Genomic DNA, 22,267 nt, shown 5'->3' with positions numbered 1-22,267 from the left:
TTTCATTTCTCCTGCCAATTCACTGTTTACAAATCACACACACCATAACTCTGACACCAAGCCTCGACTGAGATGTCACCACCAGCAAAAATCTCCTGCTATATTCCATCTCAGTAGACAGGACCAGTAAAGGCAACAGGAAGGTGAGGTAGAGCTCAGTGTTCCTCCGAACCTCAGCGTGATTTGATGATTGCCTTCTGCTCACTTTAGAACAGGCTGTGGCCTCCCACTGCCCAGGGGATTAAGTATGAAAACGAGAAGAGCAAGGAAGACTGGAGCCCCTGTCCTCAGCCACACCAACTGCATTTTGCCCAGGGATCCATGAACAGGGTATACCCAAAAGATGCTCCTGTTTTACAAGATGTGACTTAAAGCAAACTGCCCACAGTAATTGGGTAGTAAACCTCATGACAGCAACGCACCTTAATTTTCCATTCAGATTCTTACCAACTCTATTTTCAATCTTCTTTCAACACTTTATACCTTCCATCTCTTGAGTATTTCCCTCAACAATCTCAACATAACCAAAAAAAAAATCAAAGGAAGCACCCAGGGACACAGGGGTGTGTATAACAAGCAACATAACCAGTCCCCCTGGACTGGACATGGAAAAGACAATGTTGAGGGTCACTTAGACCTGCCACTGAAGTCTGAAATACTTGGATGTTTACCATGTTATACTCCATGACAAAGTCCTACTGGACACTCTGACACCATCCACAGAGACTGAATGAGGATCTGAGTACTTGAGTTGATATTACAGACTATGAGAAAGTACAAATTAGCATCTTATTTTCATTTGTACTGTAGCCTCTAGTAGGCACATAAGTAGTGCTCTGAAACTCTCTCTCTTCCATATAGACTTCATGTTCACAAGATGTGAACACTTGGGGTTAACATTTCTAGCCTGGGAAGCTCATTCAAACATCTTTCCCATTTTTGTTCAACAGCGAAATGTCAGGAAAGGTGGAGCATCAAACATTATCCCCCAATCTCTGACCCTGTTATAAGGGGGTACAGTTCAACTGGACATCCTTTGATTTTTGACCAATTAAATTGTAAACCCGCAGGAATTCAAAATGTGTGCAACTGCCAGATGTGGGATCTAGGGAGAGCATGCTGTTCAGGTGAACACTCTGACCACAGGCTTGCTTCTTTCCCTTTGAAGTAGGCTGTCATCCATTTGGATAGAAAATTAAGTGTGAAATATAGAGGCTTTACAACACGTAATGACTGCGACAATTTAGTTAAAGCTGATTTTCAGAATCCAAGAGCTGAGTTTCAAATTAAATTCCTTATCAGTGGCCACCATGACAGAGTGTATATTTAGGAAATTATTTTTTCCAACATGATGTAATTAATTATAATATGTTCTTTAAGTTCTGCATGGCATTCTAGGCACTGGACAAATAACATATAAAGTTGGAACTCAAACAGTATGGAAGCCTATTACTCATGTATACTGTTATTGGCATTCAGTGAGCAGGTTCCCAATGAGAGAAAACCAAATAGACTTGAGCAAATATTTTGAATTTTCTAAATTGTTGTGACAAATTCATTTATTGCTCTTTGACTGGTTTAGAGAATGACAGAAACTTTTTTTTCAGGTCTGTTTCCTCCCAACATAAAACTATATTTTTGTAATATCTGACCAGTTCTGCTCTTTGGTTGCAGTGCATTATGTTGGCTTTTTGAAATCCTTGCTAAAGCTCCATGGTCTTGCTAAAGAAATAATTGTGTGCACGTGTATCTACACATAAACTTTAATATTGCCCTCTGATATCTGCCCAGAGAGGCTGAGAACTTACAAGAACTTACGTATCAAGGAACATGTCTTTAGCTCCACTTATCAAGTGCTGTACCTTCTGATGATGAAAGACAGAGCTGGAAAGACCCAATTCCACGAGGTACCCACCAGGTACAACTGCTCATCTGGATTGCAAAAAGAGACCTGTGGCTGCAGCTGGTGGCACCAGCATGAGATGTACCTGCCCTCCTGCCTCGGTACAGTAGTAAGGAGCTGAGGGAGGACTGGAATCGTTCAGCACAAACACCAGGTCTTCTACCTTTGTTAGACTGAATGAAGGCTGATCCACAAGTCTGTGACAGATCACGATGGGAGGGGTAACTGCCAGTTAAATGAGAGCTTTCCCAGCTCAGCTACGGTGTCTGTGTTCATCCACAATTACAGTTAATCTTGAGAATGATGAGATATAACCTGAAGCTTTTTGGCAACAAACCATCAATTTGAGTAAAGGCTGAGAACCTCCTTGCAGCAAGTGGACAGCTTCTGCACACAAACAGCATGCCTGTCTGCCACGCTGCTTTACGTTTCCCAAAGGATCCCACAGGACTTCGCTCATGGGAGAGAATTGTGAAAAACAACATTTCTATTACAGCCAGGCTGATGTAGAAAACTTTGCAGCAGAAAGAAAGAGTACTCAATTCAACTGAAATAGCTGAGTACAAGTCACCCATGTCAGAATATTACAAGGACACTGAAGCTCAGTGTCTAAAAAGCAGTTACATAAATATAAAAATTTAGTATGGTGAAGAAATTTCTTTCTCTCTCTCCACCCATCTAAAAGATTAATCAGATCAATCATGGCACATTTCTTTACAGAATTCTATGACTTAAGTGCTACAGACATTAGCAACATTTCAATCTCCTGTCTCTGATCCTGAAAACATCATCTGTTAGGTTTTTGGCAACGCTATAAGGAAAATCAAGCTGCTTAAAAAAAACCCCAGTGAACATTTCAGAAGATACAGTGTCAATCTTTCATTTGTTCTCCCTACCTCTCTGCAAAAATTTACATAGAGTCAAAAACATGGAAAACTGGCATGGTTGGTGGCACTTTATACAACCTCATTCAACACTAAAAAACAAGCAGCAAAAGAAGGCTACTGAGCAATATACTGATCAACTTACCTCCTGCTTTCCGTAGAGAAACATGAAGAAGCTACATGTTATGGAATTAAAAGGGAGAAGAAAGCCCACAATTTTATTAAAAAGTGTAAAGAGAGGGGCCTCACCCTACTTTGAGAACTAGTGGTTCTGAAAAAAAAGCTCTTTAAATTTAGATTATTTCTCATTTGCATTTTCAATTACTGGGATTTTTCCTACAAGGTCCAATTAAGAACAATATTTCTTTTCTACAACACAAATTTATCAAAAATTCAAATAAACTCTTTGATGCATTTTCTGCATAAACTAATCATGAATAAACATAATCCTGTTGCTCTAAGAACAGATGCCATCCTGAAACTCCCTGCCCCCGACAGCTCTGCTCTCCAATCAAAAGGAAGAAGGAAATTGTTTGGCCAAGTTTACAGAATGAACCATAAATCACAGGCATCTTTGCCAAAGCAAACTCATGTTTCTTTTATGAAACAATTGCTCCTAAAAGAATTTATATTCATTTTTTTATATATGCATTTTTTATAAAATACATAAGGAAAGTAGAACATACTGTTCTGTTTCTCCTTTAGAAATGCTTGGTATTTTTCAGTTCTGGTTGAGAAAGCAAACATTTGCATTTTCACGTGGCTTTCTGAAGCGAGTTGCATGGCCCAAGCTGCAGTATTTTGAGGGATTTGGAGAGCATTAAAATTGGTTTGGAATATTTGAGTCACCATTATTCACAAAAGTACGATTTGCAACTAGAAAACCCCGGGGATTTTTTATTAAAGTCAGATGCTGGAAATATGAATGAAGGAAGACTTGTGCATCTTCATAATTTCAAAGCTGGATGCTTTCTCAAGAGTTTAAAAAAAAATAAAAATCCAAACTCTATGAAGAATATAGAGAGCCTAGCCGTTCCAGAAGTACATGTGCAGCAATGCCGTTCTGATAGGTTGGGGCACCTCGCTTGCTTCCCAGGGAGCGGTCCAGCTTTGAGAGAAGAATCTGACCTGAAAGGATCATCATGAGCCAGAGCTGCTCACATAAAGGTGCGGGGAGCACAGCGGGGCACAGGCAGCTCTGCTGAGTACGGGGGGACACTGTGACACAGAGAAGGCTCCACGCTTGTCTGCATTGCTCCATCACATCTCCCACTTACCCAGCAGGGCCACTGCTTTGAGCAACATTGGAGAAAACTGTGCACTGTCCTCAGGCTTCAAGTAGAGGAAAAGAACATGTATCTGAAGAGTGGCGTATCATCACTGCTATATGTGACAGCCAGTCACTTCAGTGCAGCTTTCTAGCCTTCTACATGAGCACAAGCGCTCAGCGATGCTCTGACCACACTACTCACGTCTAGAACATGACACCCAGACTGCCTCGGTTCATAGAAGGCTGAATGCCTAGTTATATCCATAGCTCTTGAGTGTGATCAGCCCTCAAGGATCCACAAGACTACACTTCTAGGCTACAGGGAAGAGTCCAAACCTGTGATACTGCTTTATTTCCTCTGGGGATGCCTCCTTTGACACAACGCCTCTGCTTTTATTCTTAAAGGACTTCTTGTCATCCTGTCTGATCTGATCTGTGGCTTTAGTTGCTGGCATGGACACTGAGATGTAATAAGTAGGCCAAGACCCTGCTCCGTCACGTCCAACACTCTTATGTCAAAAACCAGTCCCTTTTGTAGCAGTGAGAGCTGATCTTCCCTTTCCAGTCCCCCCCCTTTCTGTCTGAAGAATAAGGCTTTTCTCCAACCATAAAACGTTGGAAATTCTTCCTCACACATCTTTTCTGAGATTTTGCTTTCCTTCCCCCACCTGTACCTTACCTCTGTTCCTCTCTAAACAGTTCCTTTATTTTCCTACCTCATCATGCTCATCACTCTTTTTCTTCCTTTTCTTGTCCTTTCATTTTTATGTAACCAACAAATCCCAATCCAGAATAAGAGCCCCAGTGTGCTAAATGCCGCGCCAACACTGTGAAAAAGCCATCTCTGTTGTGAACAGTACAATGCTTTTCCTTGGTTATCCTTACCCTTTATATCCTGTACTGCAACACATTGTTACAGCTATCTACCACCTCCCACTCATTAGGATTAAAATCTCTTCTACTGCAAGAACATACTTCAGTTCCAGCAGGTATTAAAACCAAGCGCCTTGTTGCAGGCTGTGTCCTTTCTGCAAAGCAACAAAATTTACGACAATGACAACACAAGAGCCTAATGCCCGAGATCTGAGATCACTCTATTTTGCCTTGCACTTGTTTAACACCCCCCAAGTGAAAGGCACTATTTATTACACATTTTTGCTTAATTGATGTTTTCAGATGAGACAATGGCCACTGGAAACGACAACTTTTGGCTGGAAAAAGTCATATTATTTTCTGATAACACAGCATATAATGCGTGTCATTCAGAGGATGAACAATTTCTTCCAGAGTTTTCATCTGCTTGCTTGTCGTACAAAGTATATGCATTACCCGATTAAATAACTCATGGCCCCATAAATCGTTAACCATGTGTACAGTACATAATTCAGTGATCTGCAAACTGTGTTACAATACACTATTTCAAAGCTTTTCTCAAGTTAAAAAAAAAAAACCAACCTACAAAGCTTTGTTCACCAAACACTGTGCCAGTGACCTTTCTCTCCAGTTTCCATGGCATGTTTGTTCAGTTAACTGCTCAAAACATTTTAATGCTATATTCAACCCCTGCAAAGTCAAACCGACGCATGACAATCCATCAAAATCAGCCAGATAACAGAAAGCACATTCCGATTCCAGAATTATTGTTGTCTGATTCTAAATGACAGGGTATGAAACAAAAAGAGCACAGAGCTTGATTTTCCAAAGCAAAATTAAGCCCAAAGAACGATAAGAGAAAAATCCTTTAGACTGAGATCCTAGAGAAATGATATGAAATTTAACAGGATGAGAATGTATGCAGAAAGACAACTGCATTGTCACATGTACAAACTTCGGTCAAATAAAAAGGTTTCTAAATGTGTGTATAACCAAAGACTCCCTAAACCAGAAATCATTAAATTGTTTTCTGACAATTAAAGCAAGGATGTGTTTATGCCATTAGGTCTAGATGCAAACTCTTTCCCCAGGGTCCATCTCAAATCTACGGATTAAGGATGTAGTGATGAAATGTTTCAATTATCTTCATTCATAACACTTACTACTAATTAAAATGTATAATTCAGAAGAAAAAAAATCAAATTGTAAGACAGCCTGCTTTGTGTAAAAAGCTTTGTTAGCACTGTTAGTCAGCATAAGAATTAGTAAAAAAGGCAACCTAAAAATAGGTACTGACGACTTAAAAAGAAGAAATCCTCCAAGTTGTTTGAAACGAGTGAAATAGAAGTATTGCTATTTAGGAACATCACTGTCATTGCATTCTGCTTACTCAAGTAGGTAAACACTTTGCATCTCTCCTTCTCCACGTTCCTTTTCACATCTCTCTCTCTCCACATTCCTTTTCCCAACAAGGATCAGACTGGCATTCTGGTAAGCCATCTTGTGGAGGGGACAACATCATCCCAGCCAAGTGTTCTGCAGTTCTCACCAGGCTCTTACGAAGCTTTTGCCTCCTAGAGACACAAGTGTCCCAATGTGATTCCTATCTCCTGGTGACAGTGAAGAAGGAAAGATCCCACTAGCGCATGAAGACATGGTCCCAAAGTAGCAAACACATGTCCACAGTCTAAAAATCTTGGCAGAGATTTTGAACCATATTCTGTCTTTATGGAGGAATGAGTCAGCAGTGGGTAATGCAGTAGGAAGTGTCCCAGCTGCTAAACACCTAGGATCCTTTAAACAAACCTGGCATCCTGGACATGAGGCTTCCTTCCTCAGAAAGATCCACGATAGCAAAGCACATGTGCAAACATGACCAAGAATTTAACTCAACAGGACTGGGCATGATCTCCTTGCCAGCAACAGATAAAAACAAGTAGTTTTTCACACTGTGATTCTTTGGGTACCTGGACTCAGTAAGGACGGAGTAAACCTTGAGAAGGGACATATTTGGGGAGTCTGGTAGAATGCTTCTCTTGTGATATGAGGACAAGGCATTATTCAGAAAAGCTGTTGAAAAAGCAATAGGACATGGGAGAAAATGTTCTTTAAAAATAGATGTAAGCACAGTGAGCAATTGTGATTTCATCATTTGTGTCTTGATGGGTGAATGTTTCAATATTAGAGACATCTAAAGATACTTGATTCTGAACAATTGTGCTGCAGTCCTCATGAGGACTTGACACATATGCAAATGTTCTCTGGTTCAAGTTAGGCTGGAAATAGTATAATAGAAGAACCTGTTCTCTGATTTCTGAACTTTCTTTTGTGATTCAAGCTAGAAAAGAAGTTGCAGAGGATGCAAGCTTGAGATGTGTTATTTTCCAAATGATTTCCCTGTAACTTCAGAAAAAAAATAAAAATTGTTCCACCCACCCTCAGTGATCTCAGCCGCTCACTTGTCACGTCAGTTATGTCAACTCCCTGCCACCCAGACACATTCCTTCCTACTTGCCTTTTCCTTTACCCCTACAGCAAAGTTCTAGCAGCCCCTCTTCAGCATCATGGAAATTTTAAACACTTACGTTTGTCTGACCCCTGTCTTATAACACTACCCGTGGCATTTTCTCTCTGCCAACAGTAGCAATAAAGTCCCTCTACTTGTCTCTCCTCCTTCTTCCTCTCCTTCTCCACCTCTCTTCAGGATCTTGTTTTGCCACAAGAGCTATAAGGAATTATCCAGTTGCTATTGGATAGACACTCTGGGGGATGGGGAATGGTGGGACTTGTATCTAGCCATGGATATGACCTAAGGTATTATTCTCATATGGTTTTAGCCTTATCCTGACAAACACACATGAAGAGCAACAGAACAAATGCTGCTCATGCATGAACACCTTTCAGTGTACCAAAGTCACAACAGAGTAAGCAAGGAACAACAATGTTCAAAAGAGACCCTTGCATTAACTTGCAGGTTTTTAGGTGAAAGCACTATGTGTGCTGACGACATTACCTAGCAGTTGTGAAATAAACACAAATAACAACAGAATTGACAAAATCAATCAGAATTGGGAAAAGGCACATGCCAGTGCTCCTCCATGAGGGCCTGTTTTAATGTATAGACCCCAATGCACTCGTGGACCGTTGTGAATTTCCTACAGACAATGCTCTTCTGCCTGCTGAGAGAGACATCAGCTCATTTCTGAAAAAGGCTAAACCAGCAGTCCTTCTGGCAATGGAATTAGCTAATGCCCAAGGCGGGCTCTGGCACCCTCAGAGCTATTGTTCAGTATCAAAATGCTACTGTGCTTCTATCCATAGGAAAATCTGTCCTGTGCAAAAACTTTTACACATTTTGACTACAGATATCAGCACCTAAATCCAGAGTGTATTCTATAAAGGAAAATAAAGGTGAATTGACATGAAATACCCAATTCTCACATTTGTTCCTCAGGCTAAACAATAAATTTTGTTTTCAAAAATCTGTACTCTGTCTTTACATCACAGTTGTAGCACTTATCCAAAATAATAAAGGAAAACACGCCATGATAAAAAGCCTGCACACTGCTCCTATACACAGATCTTATTCCTCTGCATAAATTTCAGGCTTAATACTTTTCTAGAATTATATAACCTAAATGATTATATAACCTAAAGGCTCTCTTTTATAATTAAAATTAGAAACCAGTCAACCAATATCATATATATACACACATATATTTAAATCACCAAGGACGATTACCCCAGTACCTGGATGCATTTTACACAACGTACCTCTAATCCACATCACCACAAAAACTGCTCCATGCCCCTCCTAGCTATTGAAACAACTATACAAGTACCCTGAAAAGGGTAGCCAGGATACCGATCGCCAAGTGAAATTCCTGTGCCTGCCGTTAGTGGAAGCCTTGAACAAAGAGGTGCATTTAACACTGCTTCCTAAACTTTGCCAGATTCATGCTCAGACAGATTTCTGGCAGGAGCGAGATGCCGAGCCAGGAGCCTGTCGCTGAGAATGACCTGCCCCCTCGTTCCCACGAGCTCCTCCCTTGGGACAGATGCAAGAGACGTGAAAACCCGGTCATTAACGGGGGGACAGAGCTGGGGCGAGAGCAACCCTTGCGCCCAGGGCGAACAACAACCCGGCTCTTTGCACTGAACAACAAACTTCATGGAAAAGCCTACAGGATTTAAAGAGCGACACCACGAATTGGGTTCCACACAATACAATTGGCTTCTACAAAATGTCTTCCAAGATCTGTGAAATTTAATAAAAATGGATGACCTTTCTCTAGGAATTTTTTATCCTGTCTGTGGAGCTCTAACAGACATACAGTTCTGGTTTACCTTTTTAGAAAGATTTCAAAATCTTATAGAAAAGCTATCTGGTTTTGGGTTTGTTTTTATTTTTCCAACTGTATGTAACTTTGCCAGGGAAATAAAGTTTCACTTTACACAGTCAAAATTAAAAAAAAAAAAAAAAAAAAAAAAAAAAAAAAAGGCATTGGCAAAATAATGTTGCCTGTTCCCAGAGAGGATAAGGTAGAGCTGACCCTTAACATAGGTGGCCTCAAGAGTTGGTGTGGTACCTGCTGGAATTCTGATGGGTCATATGTGATAATGTACAATTGCAGCTTTAGCTTATGTGTGGCAAACTTTTGACATAAATTAAAACACAGAAAAAGCATGCTTTCCTTCTCTTCTTATCAACTCCCTAGTACGATACTTCAATGCACTTCTAGTTCTCAATCTGTATGCCTTGTTCCACTATGAATAAGTTTCTGCACGCTTGTTACATTGAAAAACACAAAAATACAGTTTTATCCTGATTTCTGAATAAACATTTGAATTCCTGAAATTTCAGCCACAGATTCAAACAGAACCATTGTAAGCAAAAAGAAATCCTTAAACAGACAGAAAAAGCACAGTTGCTGCTTGATCCACAGACAGCATGTATCCTGTAACAGATACTGTGAGGCAGAGTACATTGTACACATCTCATATAGAGCTATTTCATCTCTGTAGGCACTTGAAAAGAAATGGATGATGCAATCCAAAATTAGTGTGGTTCAAATATTAGTTATACTGATATTCCTGAACTTTTACCGAGGAAACTTACACTGCCATTAAAACACAGAGCTACATTCTGGTGGGCATTTTCCAATGATAAATGTAAAATATCATTAAGAAGAAAAAAAAAAAAGTATATTTTAATTTTTAATAAATATGCAAAATGTTTGGAAAAAACACTGCTAGTTCTAATTTCTGAATAAAAATTCAAAATGTAAATATTATACCTCAGGACCTCCACACCAATTATTATAATAAAAGATATGTAATTTCTGATAACATATTTTGCAGTGATTTTTCTTAAAAAAAAAAAATATAAACGGATACAGGGAGAAAAAAAAAAAATCACCACAGTATTCTGTAAACTTCTTGAAATAGAAATGTCTCTTCTGTAAACAAAACCAGAACTGATATATAAGACAACTGATTTATATAAAAAGATATTTCTACCTGGTGTTTTGACTCTATTTACAGAGGAACAAACCCAAAGAAATTTAAGTAAAATCTTCTAATCCGCAGGATTGACATGAATACTAGACGATGAAACTAAAATTTTACTAGAGAGTAAGTAGTGATACTCTAGCATGTCTATGATCGTCCTAATAGGTGGCTGTGGTGCATTATGAATGTGAAGTGTCTGTGGTGTGCTACGACTACAGATTGGCTATTATCTGTTGTGATTCTGATGTGACTGCAAAGGTACGGCAAAGCTCCGAGTCTTTGATGTGACTTTATTGCCGTAGCTGTGGCATTGCCACGATGTCACATGCAGTCTTCTGCACTATTTTGGCATTTATATTTATATACACACACAGTGTGAATGCAGAGTTTCAGAGCTGAAGCAATCCTGGTGAATTTTGGGGGTTTGGTAACCATATAAAACTATTACAAACCTTTTATTCTGTAAATATTTCACAAAGGATTTTCAAAGACAGTGTAAGAAATTAATATGGCTAAAAGGGCCGGTTTTCATCGCCCAGACTTTCACAAATATTTAAATGTGTAAAAATGTTAACACGTGAGGTTATCTTATAAAATATTAAAAAAAAAAAAAAAATCTTTAGTTTAGCAGCAGTGCAAGCCATGGCAGTAAAATATGTTTACCTTCAATTTAGTGCGTGTTCAGTGAGAATGTAAGCTATCACAGTCACATTTGCAGGGAGTAGTTCTTCTAAAGGAGGTTAGATCATCTGTAAATATGATGTACACAATATTTAAAAAAATACGACAATGTTTAGTTTAGCTCAGTTCTAACATTTGGAGGGGAGGAAGGTGAGCAAAACTTACAGCATCTAATAATGGTTCTAAAAAAACAGAGGCTACATGTTACTGCATAACTGTATCATCTTTTGATATTAAAATTTATTCTCATAGCTTCTTCTGCAAGTTCTGTAAGGTTTTCAATTTTTTACTGTCAAAAGCCCATAAAAGTGGAGGTCAGAACTGACTTTACTGAGTATAAATATTTGTGGGATTAATCTTCATGAAACAATTATTCACTTTCACAAAAATGGAAGACGAGGTTTTTTTAAACAGAAACAAGTTTTTACCAGTGAAAAATTTCCAACTGGCATAGCAGAAAACTTGACAAGAGATAAGCTACACTAACTGTTTTGCTGATTTGCAACTCTAGATAAACAAAATTCTACACAAATTTATCTTGTAGGATCTGTGATTCTCAATTGTAGTGCAGCATGAGAAACATCCCGGTAATTGTCAACTTGAGAAGCTTTAGTACGTTACATATAAACACTCTGAGGTCACATTTACAGCTAATGTAAACTCACACAAACGTAAAAATACCGTATACTGAATTCAGTGTGTACATAAAACATGAAATAAAATAAATCGTGCCAATGTACAATGCCTGGAATCTGTTCCTTGAACTTCATGTATATTCCATAAAATACAGATTACATCCAAAGTTTTTTAATTATATTGTAGTTTATACCTTAAAAGCAAGGCAGAGAAAGGATTGGCAACCTGGGATCTCTGTTATCCTGCTGGACTCCACTTGAGGCAGGACTAAAGGACACTGGCATCATGAAATGCCAAACCTGAAATGGCTGCCATCAGGCCAGTTCTCAGGACTTTGCATGTGCTTTATCCCAGACAGGTCCTAACTAAATTATGCCACGGTCTCTTTCAATACTGCACTAATGTGCTATTTTCAAAAACTTCTTCCATGCCAGATAGGTCTTGGCTGCTATAAATGCTGTTCCACCAAATAAAACCCACTCAAAAACCAAAACACCAAACCAACCAAACCAAAAACCCACTACAACAAATCTTGTATCACAAGAATTAAACATGAAAACTATTCTGCCTAATTTTGTAGTGAAATCCCAGTTCAAACAGCAGTAAACACCCCCAGTCAGAAATATGGACCCATGAAAACACTGCCTTGATATACACAAAACCTCTGCTTATAGTTGTATATTATAACCAGGTATTTGGAAACCAGTGTTTTGACAAGTAGTAGGAACTAGTCTAGTAGCAAAATCAGAGAGTTAAGGGATATGCAGAAGTTGTCATATATAGCACATGCTCCCCTAGAAGCATACAGAAAATTTCTTATTTGCTGCAATGAGATATAATATTTCTAGGGTGTTAAAATGAAAACTCAGAGAATAATCTTTAAGGATACCCACTGCTGATTGTTCACTGGTTGCCTTTTTTCTTTTTCTGAAAATATCCATTTGTATAAAACCTAAGATGAAATGTTTAACTTCAAGTCCTTTCCCTGAAAAAAATAAAACCCCAAACCCCAGACAGTTTTGATGGTCCCTCAGTTCCTCCTGTTGGCATTATCCCACTGCACAGACACAATTAAACACTCATTGCAGAAGGGACATGGGTACCTCGGGTTCCCATAAGCGCACGCCCCAGCGGGTTACAGTCCTCCAGCCCACACACACACGCTCCCACTGCTGCCATCTAACACCGGAGTTCACCAGTGGATGGCCGTGTCAGAAGAGCCAGCACAGCAGGCTGGTGATGAAGGCATTCACCTTGCAGCTGGGGACTCCGGAGGGGAGGATCCTGCTCCAAACCACCTGAGGGAGAGACTTCCTCCCCTGAGGCAAACTCTCCAGCCAGTGGGTTCCTGGCTGCACTAGCACAGGTGTCTCTGCTGGACAGACAGGAAGCACACGTTGGGAGAGTTTGGTTTTGTGACAACACAGAAAGGGAAAAGACCTGAAATCCTGGAAGCTTTGAAGTCTTGGAGAATTCTTCCCCCAGAAGACATACAACTCTACTACTGAATGCAAAAATGCAGCTCATGATACTGAATGGAAAGGCAAGCTTATATCACCCTTTCTTTTGATTTTATTATTCCACATCAAAGAAAATGTTTTGGCATATCTATTTTACATGTTTACATTCCTGAAATAAAACATCTGCTTAACACACTATTCCAACTCAGCTGGAGACAAATTCTACTTTCACAGTTACCCACACAACTGTTGGAGAAGTGATTAGAAATGTTAGAAAAATGGGACACACTTCCCAGGATTAGTTTTCTGAGCAGGTTCTCCTCTTTCTCACTCTCAGATGCTTTCTTCCCCACCCCACCCTTATATACCTCTGCATCCCAATTTAAAATTCCATTTGCTGCCTTTATTGAGACGGTTGTGACCTTTCATAAAAGGTATCACCTGGCTTTGGCTGATCACTAGCCTTTCTTTCCAACAGCATCTAGATTTTGGATGTAGTGTGCAGAAGTGTGGTTGGATTCACAATGAGTAAGTGAATCCACTGTACTTTGTATAATGGTACTTTACCTTACCTGGGATAACAACTCTACTAAATGCGTTTCATTTTTTATCAAACTTGGGCTTTTTAATATGAGGTATAAAACATTGATATTCCTATTACATCCCACGAGGGAAAAGAAACACCATTTGCTAGAATCTAGGGAAATGTTTTATTGCCTAAGACATGCATTTATCTGCCTCACAAACAGAAGTCATAAAAAGAACATACAACTGGTTAAATGTTACTTGATGTACCTTAGGTCCCAGTTGGTTTGCTTTAGGTCCTGCAGTGTCTTGTGGAATTAAATCCAGGTATGAACACAGGTTAATGCTTTTTCTTTCCTTTTAGCAGAACTCTGTTGGTCTGCCCCACGCCCCAAGAGCTTTCACTTCAGACTAACCTGCAAGAAGCACTGTGGGTCTCTCCTTTACTTCTCCTTCCCAATGCTCCACCGATTCACCACTGACTAATGAATTATAAACCTCTGTTCTTAAAGGTCTTATATAAATCTCTATCCTTGTTGACATCCTGAAGACCTATTCAGTGATCACACTCTGACTTATATAAGAACGACTGGTCTGTCCCTTTTATCTGAAAGGCTGTTAAGGAGGCCCAAATTCTAAAGCTTTTTGCAATGTACTGTTCTTTCTTGAAGGCATCCTTCCAGGTCTCATGAAGGGCTACACTGCACAAACTGAGATGACAGTTGTCAGAAGGGAAGGCCAGTCCTTTCCTGAACAGAAAGAAGAATAGACTTGTCTCCTCACTTCTGTCCTTTCTCCATTGTACTTTGAAGGCACAACTGGAGCTCCTACAGCAATAGGTATTTTTCTTTGCTGAGATTTATTGTTGGACGCTCACTGGTATTCTGAGTACCTAATTCTAAACCCTCTCCTCTCTCTTATAAACCTGTATGCTATTTGTATCTAAAGGGCCTTCTTTGTAAAGGCCACAGTTTTCAGAAACTTGATTCCACTTTCTTCCAGGGCCTTCTGTCTTCTCCTCCTCCTCCTCCTCCCTGCCACAATGCTCTCAAATCTCTCAAGTGTGCTGCTATCCAAAAATAAAATCAGGTATTTGATCTTTTTTGTCCAGACTTCTATATCATTCTCCATTTCCCAGCGTTCTGTCACATGTTTGCATTGTGTGTCATATGGTTAGCTGAATAGCCACCGTTTAACAGCATATATTGAAAATACCAGAATAAATAAGTGTATTCACAGCTATGTTTCAGCATGATATTTGACATGAGACATAAGCAATTTATGAAAGATTGTATTTCCAAACTTTTCAAGTCTAACTTACTTGGAAATTCCATACTGAAAAAGAGAGACTGAAATTGAAATCACAAATTTTCTGAAAATCCCTGAATTTAAAATTTTAAAAAGTAGCTATTGTGTATCAGCCAAGAATTGTAGGGTTTTCAGCCTCAGATTTTAATTGTCCTCTGTGTCAAAGACTGCTTTTTAGAGATTTAAACATAGGCATTGATGCTGGCCCCTTTGAGGATAAGGGTCTATGTCCTCATTAGCTAAAATACATGCTTGTCCAGAATTTTTCATGCTCAAGTTCTATGACTCAAATTCTACTACAGATCATCTAATATCCAGGTTTGAACAATATAAGCCCTAGCTTATGAAAAGCTGTTCCAGTAAAGCGTGATTGATGGATAACATAAGACAATTTTCATCTTGATCTCAGAATTCCAGAAAGAAAGTTTGCATGTAAGTATTTATCAGAATATATGATTTAATAAATTGATTTTGTCTTAGGTGACAAAAAAAATTATTTCTGTATCACTATTTTCTAAACGATCTTCCCATAAAAGGGTGCTTTTGTTCTTTTGGGAGAATTTTTTAAAAGGAAAACTTTACCTGAAATTTTTGAGGGTAGTGAATAATAAGCGGAGTGTGCCAGCCTCTGCTTAGATGCAGCTAAGTGTTCTAGATTTCCAATTGCAAACCCATTGCACAGATTTATGAATTCCCTGATGTACTTTTGTCATTGCCGTATCCTCAGGCTTGTGACCTTTTTGATGCATGTGGATGCCAATTCCACAAAAATTCACAAAACTTATTCACACAACAATATCAGTTGACATTATTAGTGGTATCTGATCAGATTTAAACATGATTTAAGATTGAAATTCAGCAAATCATCACACTTCATTACTTTCGTCTTGTCTTCTCCTCTCCTTCCTTGATGTGAGGATTTTTTTTTTTTTTAAATTACAGATCTGTATTTAAAGTTTAACTGAAGAATATCAAGATACATCTTCAGATATCTGGACCTAAGCATATCTGACATCAGCTTTATAATAGCTACTAAAGGCCTGTCCACAATTTTTGGATCAGATTGTTACTTCTCCAATTCCAAAGAATTCATGAAGGAAATCATAATGCAGTAAAGAGACAAGTTAGCCAGTCTAAAGAAACAGTTAGAAAAAGAAATTTTTTTAAGTATCACTTATTTCTCTTCAACCGTGTAAGACATTGGCCTGTAGAGAGCGCTGAAGGATGTCCTCTACAAAGCACTTTTTGCCACTCACCCTCTTAGGATTTTGTAAAGTCTAACCTCTATTCATCTGTCACCATTTTGCCAATGTTCCTGTTACGGGGGAGTACTGAGAACATTTAAGTCACCTACTAGAGTTCTGACACTTTGTCAGCATTTAAAATGTCATTTGAACAACACTAAAATGTATTTGCACAAACATACCAAGAGTTTAAGGCAGTGGAAAAATTGAAAAGATACCAAGTTATTTCCTACCTCTGCCTTTGAAAATTCTATTTCTGGGAAGGACACTTTAAAAAAATAGCTACAGCTTCTATCCCCTGCCCTCCCAATTAGGAGAATGAACAAGATTTCACGGCTCTATAGCATGCTGTCTGGGCTTCCTATGTGCTAGATCCCATTAGTTGTTTGCTGGGGGAAATAAAATTAGAAATGTTTTATTATGATTTCCAAATTACTGTGTAACAAATGCTTCAATAATCCTTATAGCGCAAAAAAAGTCTCTTTTGCCCAACAAGCAACTGACAGCTTTCTAATGCAGTTACATTAAAGTGCTTTCCTGAGTGCACGAGGCACTTTTTAACTAGCTCCTTAGGGCATTGTTAGATATCATTGCTTACAGCCACTGTGAGCCACTGTGCTGTAATAGCACTTCCCACTTCCTCCTGATCAGTCAAATACAAGAGGTGACTTTAAACACAAGAAAAAAATCTCTACGAGCCAAGATACCAGATATAAGGCCGTTTCTTTACATACAACAGGAGCCCAGAATGGAAAGCACAGTCTTCTGGAGAAAGATGGCTCTCAGAGCACTAGGAGGAAATAAAGAACAACATCTATGGGTGCCTTTTCTTAAGCTAGTAATTTACAGGTGCTTGGAGTCATTTTAAAATGGGAAAATATTAGTTCCTTATTTTCTGCTTTAAGCATACAGTAGTCTACTAAATGAGTAAACCTGAAGTAAATCTCAAAGTCATCTTCACTAAAGGAGTGAATACATTTAATTGAACCGTGAAAAATTAGGAATGAGAGATGCAAGAGAATGCATATTTTTGAAGAAGAGATTACTAAAAATACTTTATTAGGTATTTATTTAAGAAGCTAACTGTCATGAATTTTACAGCTCTTCCAAGTCAGAATTTGTGGCGATCAGATTCAGAAGGCATTAAACTACCTTCTACAGTCAAAGACACACAAACAGTTGTTGTGGAATAAATCCTTGATAGCTATCAAAAACTGCATCCAAAGTTCAGATACTTCTTTGCAACAAATCATCTTCTCAACACTATCAGCTCTTATTGCCCAGGTATACTCGGAGACGGCTAATACAGCAAACATAGAACAAAACTCTTCAGGAAGGACAGGCAGGGGAGATGAGGAGGGGGGGTCAGCCTCTACGTCAATGACCAGCTGAAGTGCATGAAGCTCTGCCTGGGGATGGATGAGGAGCTGACTGAGAGCTTACGGGTCAGGATTAAAGGGAGGGCATGGACAGGAGATGTTATAGTGAGGATCTGCTACAGGCCATCTGACCAGGCAGACTGAGCCAATGAGGCCCTCTGTAGACAGATAGGAGCAGCCTTACATTCACAAGCCCTGGGACTCATGGGGGACATGAACAAGGGCAGCCTTAGCTGCAGTGGCCATGAAATGGGGGGTTCAATACCCTCAGGGCAGCAAGGAGGGCGCACAGCAAGCTCGCTACCCTGAAATTCAGGAGAGTAGACTTGAGGCTCTTCAGGGATCTGCTTGGGAGAGTAACAGGGAATAAAGCCCCAGAGGGAAGAGGGGCCCAAGAAAGCTGGTTAATGTTCAAGGATCACCTCCTCCAAGCTCAGGAGCAATGCATCCTGACAAGGAACATGTCAGGCAAAAACACCAGAAGGCCTGCATGGGTAAACAAGGAGCTCTGGGACAAACTCAGATACAAAAGGAAGCCTACAGAGGATGGATGCAAGGACAGATAGGCTGGGAGGAATACAGAGGAATTGTCTGAGCAGTCAGGGATCAGGTTAGGAAGACCAAAGCCCAGATAGAATTAAATCTGTCAAGGGCAACAAGAAAAGTTTCTATAGGTACATGGGTGATAAGAGGAAGACTAGGAACAACATGGGCCCTCTCTGGATGGAAACAGAAGACCTGGTTACCCAGGACATGGAGAAGGCAGAGGTACTCAGATTTTTTGCCTCAGTCTTCACCAGCAAGTGCTCCAGTGACACCACCCAAGACACAAAAGGTAAAGACGAGGACTGGGAGAAGGAAGAACCACCCACTGTAGGAGAAGATCAGGTCTGAGGACATCTAAGGAACCTGAAAGTGCACAGGTCCATGGGACCTGATGGGATGCATCTGCAGGTCCCGACAGAACCTTATGGTCCTGGCGGATGAAGTGTCAAAGCCACTATCCATCGTATTTGAGGAGTTGTGGCAGTCCAGTGAAGTTCCTACTAACTGTAAAAGGGGAAACATAGCCCCCAATTTTAAAAAGGTAAAAAAGGAAGACCTGGGGAACTACCAGCCAGTCAGTCTCACTTCTGTGCCCAGTAACATCATGGAGCAGATCCTCTGGGAAACTATGCTAAACCACAAGAAGGTGATTGGTGACAGCCAGCATGGTTTCACTAAGGGCAAATTGTGCCTGACAGATTTGGTTGCCTTCTATGATGGGATTATAGCAATGGTGGAGAAGGGAAGAGCAGCTGACATCATCTACCTGGACTTGTGCAAAGCATTTGACACTGACCCACACAACATCCTTGTCTCTAAATTGGAGAGACATAGATTTGATGGATTGACCACTTGGTGGGTAAGGAATCGGCTGGGTGGTGACCCTCAAAAACGTGTGGTTGACAGGTTGATGTCCAAGTGGAGGGGGGCCATGAGTGACATTCCTTAGGGCTTGGTGCTGTTTAACATATTGGTTGGTCACATGGACAGTGGACTGAGTGCACCCTCAGCAAGTTCACCGACAACACCAAGCTGCGTGGTGTAGTCAATAACACACTGGAGGGAAGGGATGTGCCATCCAGAGGGACCCTAGCAGGCTTGAGAGGTGAGCCAGTGCAAGCCTCATGAAGTTCAACAAGGCCAAGTGCAAGGTCCTGCACATGGGTCAGGGCAATCCCAAGCACAAATACAGGCTGAGCAAATCCACAAATACAGTGGATTGACCTACAGAGAAGGACTTGGGGGTATCAGTGGATGGAAAACTGATTATGAGCCAACATTGTGCACTCACAGCCCAGAAAGCCAACCGTATTCTGGGCTGCATCAAAAGAAGTGTGGCCAGCAGGTCAAGGGAAGGGATTCTCCCTCTCTACTCTGCCTTTGTGGCACCCCAGCTGCAGTTCTGTGTCCAGCTCTGGAGTCCCCAACATAAGGAGGGCACAGACCTGATCTAGCAGGTTCAGAGGAGGCCACAAAGATGATCAAGGGGCTGGAGCACCTCCCCTGTGAGGACAGGCTGAGAGAATTGAGGTAGTTCAGCCTGGAGAAGAGAAGGCTCCAGGGAGACCTTATAGCAGCCTTCCAGTACCTAAAGGGGGGCCTAGAAGAAAAACAGAGAGGGACTTTTTACAAGGGTGTGTAGGGATAGGATGAGGGGTAATGGTTCTAAACTGACAGAGGGTAGATTTAGATTAGATACAATGAAGACTTTCTTCCCTGTGAGGGTGGTGAGGCCCTGGCACAGGCTGCCCAGAGAAGCTGTGGCTGCCCCCTCCCTGGAAGGGTTCAAGGCCAGGTTGGATGGGGCTTTGGGCAACCTGGGCTAGTGGAAGGTGGCCCTGCCCATGGCAGGGGTGTTAGAACTAGATGATCTTTCAGGTCCCTTTCAACTCAAACCATTCTATGAAACCTCAGCCAGCGCTGGACTGTCTCGAGGACAGATGAGAGAAACACACACCGCTTTGCAGATCCAGATAAGACATAAGAGCAATTAACCAAAACCATTCCAATACATCATTTCAGAAAAGGAGTGAGGGGGTAAGTTACCCTATTCCACTTGAACAGATCCTTAAGTTTCCCATCCTGCACATTCCCTCCTGCTGAGAAAAGGATCATCTGAGAAATCTGGGCGGCCTCTCAGTGAGTACTGTTTGATACCCAAGTCTGAAGACTGCCTTCTACCACAGTGACACAGAGAACTGATGCATTTGATCCTAGTTCTGTCTGCTGGATTTTGTTTTCTTGTTTTTTCTTTAACTTCTCAAAATCACAAGAATTGATCTACATTAAGACGAAATTACAAAGATAAATATGAACTCTTCCCCAACACCGAGCCATCATAATGAAGGACAAGAGAAGATATTGCAGATAGCAACCAGAGTTAGAGGAACATGTGGTAGCAGAAAAGCAGAATATCAGGCAGTTTTGGAGAATCGGTTGATATGATTACAATGTGATCGAGTTCTCCACAATGGAGATAAATGAGGAAAGTAAATGGTCATCTATCTACCCACATCTGCACTTTACATTTCAAAAAGCTGAAACTCTTGCATCATCCCATTTATCTAAGGGCCCAAAGTCAGCACACAACCCACATGGAAAAAAAAATGTGGCCCTGGGATATATGTTGAGCAGTTTTTCAGTAAATCTTATTTATTTCCTCTGAGTCCTCAATATCTAAAGCTTTTATGTATTCATTATCAGCAACATGTCGAGTAATGTGATAACTTGACAAGGTTCTATTGAAGCAGCTTAGTGGGACATACAGTACTTATGCTGCCTGATAAGAAAACATTCAGAAAGGTCATATCCTCTGTTGTATTCCCTATCTCTCTGGGCAGCAGCAGTTTGGGTTTTTCTGAAAACTAAAGTTTGAAAATATTCCTGGTAAAAGTGAGTGAAAAGCAGTTTGACTGCATTAGCACAATGACAATCACTTTATCTTAATGTTCATGTTACTTTCTCCAAACCGGATATTAAAATAAAAATCCTTGCCAAAAAGTTAACTGTGTTGACTAGGCATGATTATGAAATGAGAAGCTGATCAGCTCAGTGTAACTGTTATACCGGGGATATAAAGGTAATATCCAATTGACTGACTCCTGAACAGCAGGACAGGCCTCACCCTGCCTGCTCACCTTGCTCCCGCACATCAGCTGCTGTGTGGTGTCAAGAGACAAATCTCAACTAGAACAACACAGACCAAAACACACACCCTGACAGTGCCTGACATGCATTTATACAAGTTGGAAAGACTAACTCTATTTTGAAAGTCTTGTGATGTTAGAGACCTACAGAACTTGTTCTGTGCCACTTTTTGCAGAACAAGGACAGTAATCAGGAAAAGGGTGTTATCAGATTTCATTGAGATCCAGAGAATAGATAGTGCTTGGGGCCATCTCAGGACAAAGAAGATGAGCAGCAGTGCGAAAGCCCCTGAAAAGCCTCACCACTGGGGATTTACAAAAAGATACTCTAGAGCTGTATGTGTAACCCATTCTCCTTAGTTGCAGTTTCTGTGACTCTAAGATGAGCTTGGCCAGACCAAAGAAATTCTTGTTATTCAGGTAAATGAACACAAAATGATGGCCCACCTACCTCTGTTATGATAACACCACCAGTTACAAATAACTACTTCAGACCTATTACTCTCCTTTGAGTGCATACTGTCGATATGATATGATGTATGATATTATCGGGGATACAGGGATGCATTCAGTTTGCTGCGTAACTAAAAGCACATGCACTTCGTTACAAAAATCACAAAAAAATAGGCCCACCACAAGTATTAAAAAGAACTATGAAGAGCAGTTTCTCTAAGCAGTAGTTTCTAATAGTTAAAAGGCTTCTATATTTTCCAACATGTCACATGGCTTATTGAGCAAATTGAGCTGAAGAGGTCATCTTTATCGTTACCTTTCTCGATCACTTACTTTACCTTGAGCATGCAGAGCTCTTTCAAGTGAGTTTTACATACAGAAAAATACAAATGCAATTATTGGACTTTATTAGATACAATTATTACCTTTTGATGAACTTGACTAAAAA

The 22,267-nt window shown here is 40.2% G+C and overlaps 1 protein-coding gene across 5 annotated transcripts in view; it reads right to left on the bottom strand.

Annotated features, from left to right (window-relative positions):
* Window positions 1–22,267, bottom strand: part of LMO1 (LIM domain only 1) — a 280,507-nt gene that overhangs the window by 220,419 nt on the left and 37,821 nt on the right. For 2 of the 5 annotated variants that reach the window (XM_074917920.1, XM_074917922.1), the window contains exon 1: window positions 8,705–8,815. The exons of the other annotated variants lie outside the window; for them this stretch is intronic. The gene's annotated coding sequence lies outside the window, so the exon portion shown is untranslated. Of the gene's footprint in view, window positions 1–8,704; window positions 8,816–22,267 lie in introns of those variants that run through there. 5 annotated transcript variants of the gene reach the window in all.

This window comes from Athene noctua, chromosome 14, assembly GCF_965140245.1.
Source record: "Athene noctua chromosome 14, bAthNoc1.hap1.1, whole genome shotgun sequence".
Lineage (NCBI taxonomy): Eukaryota > Metazoa > Chordata > Aves > Strigiformes > Strigidae > Athene > Athene noctua.
Note: the sequence above shows the minus strand (reverse complement) of the source record. Positions and strands in the feature narration are given on the sequence as shown.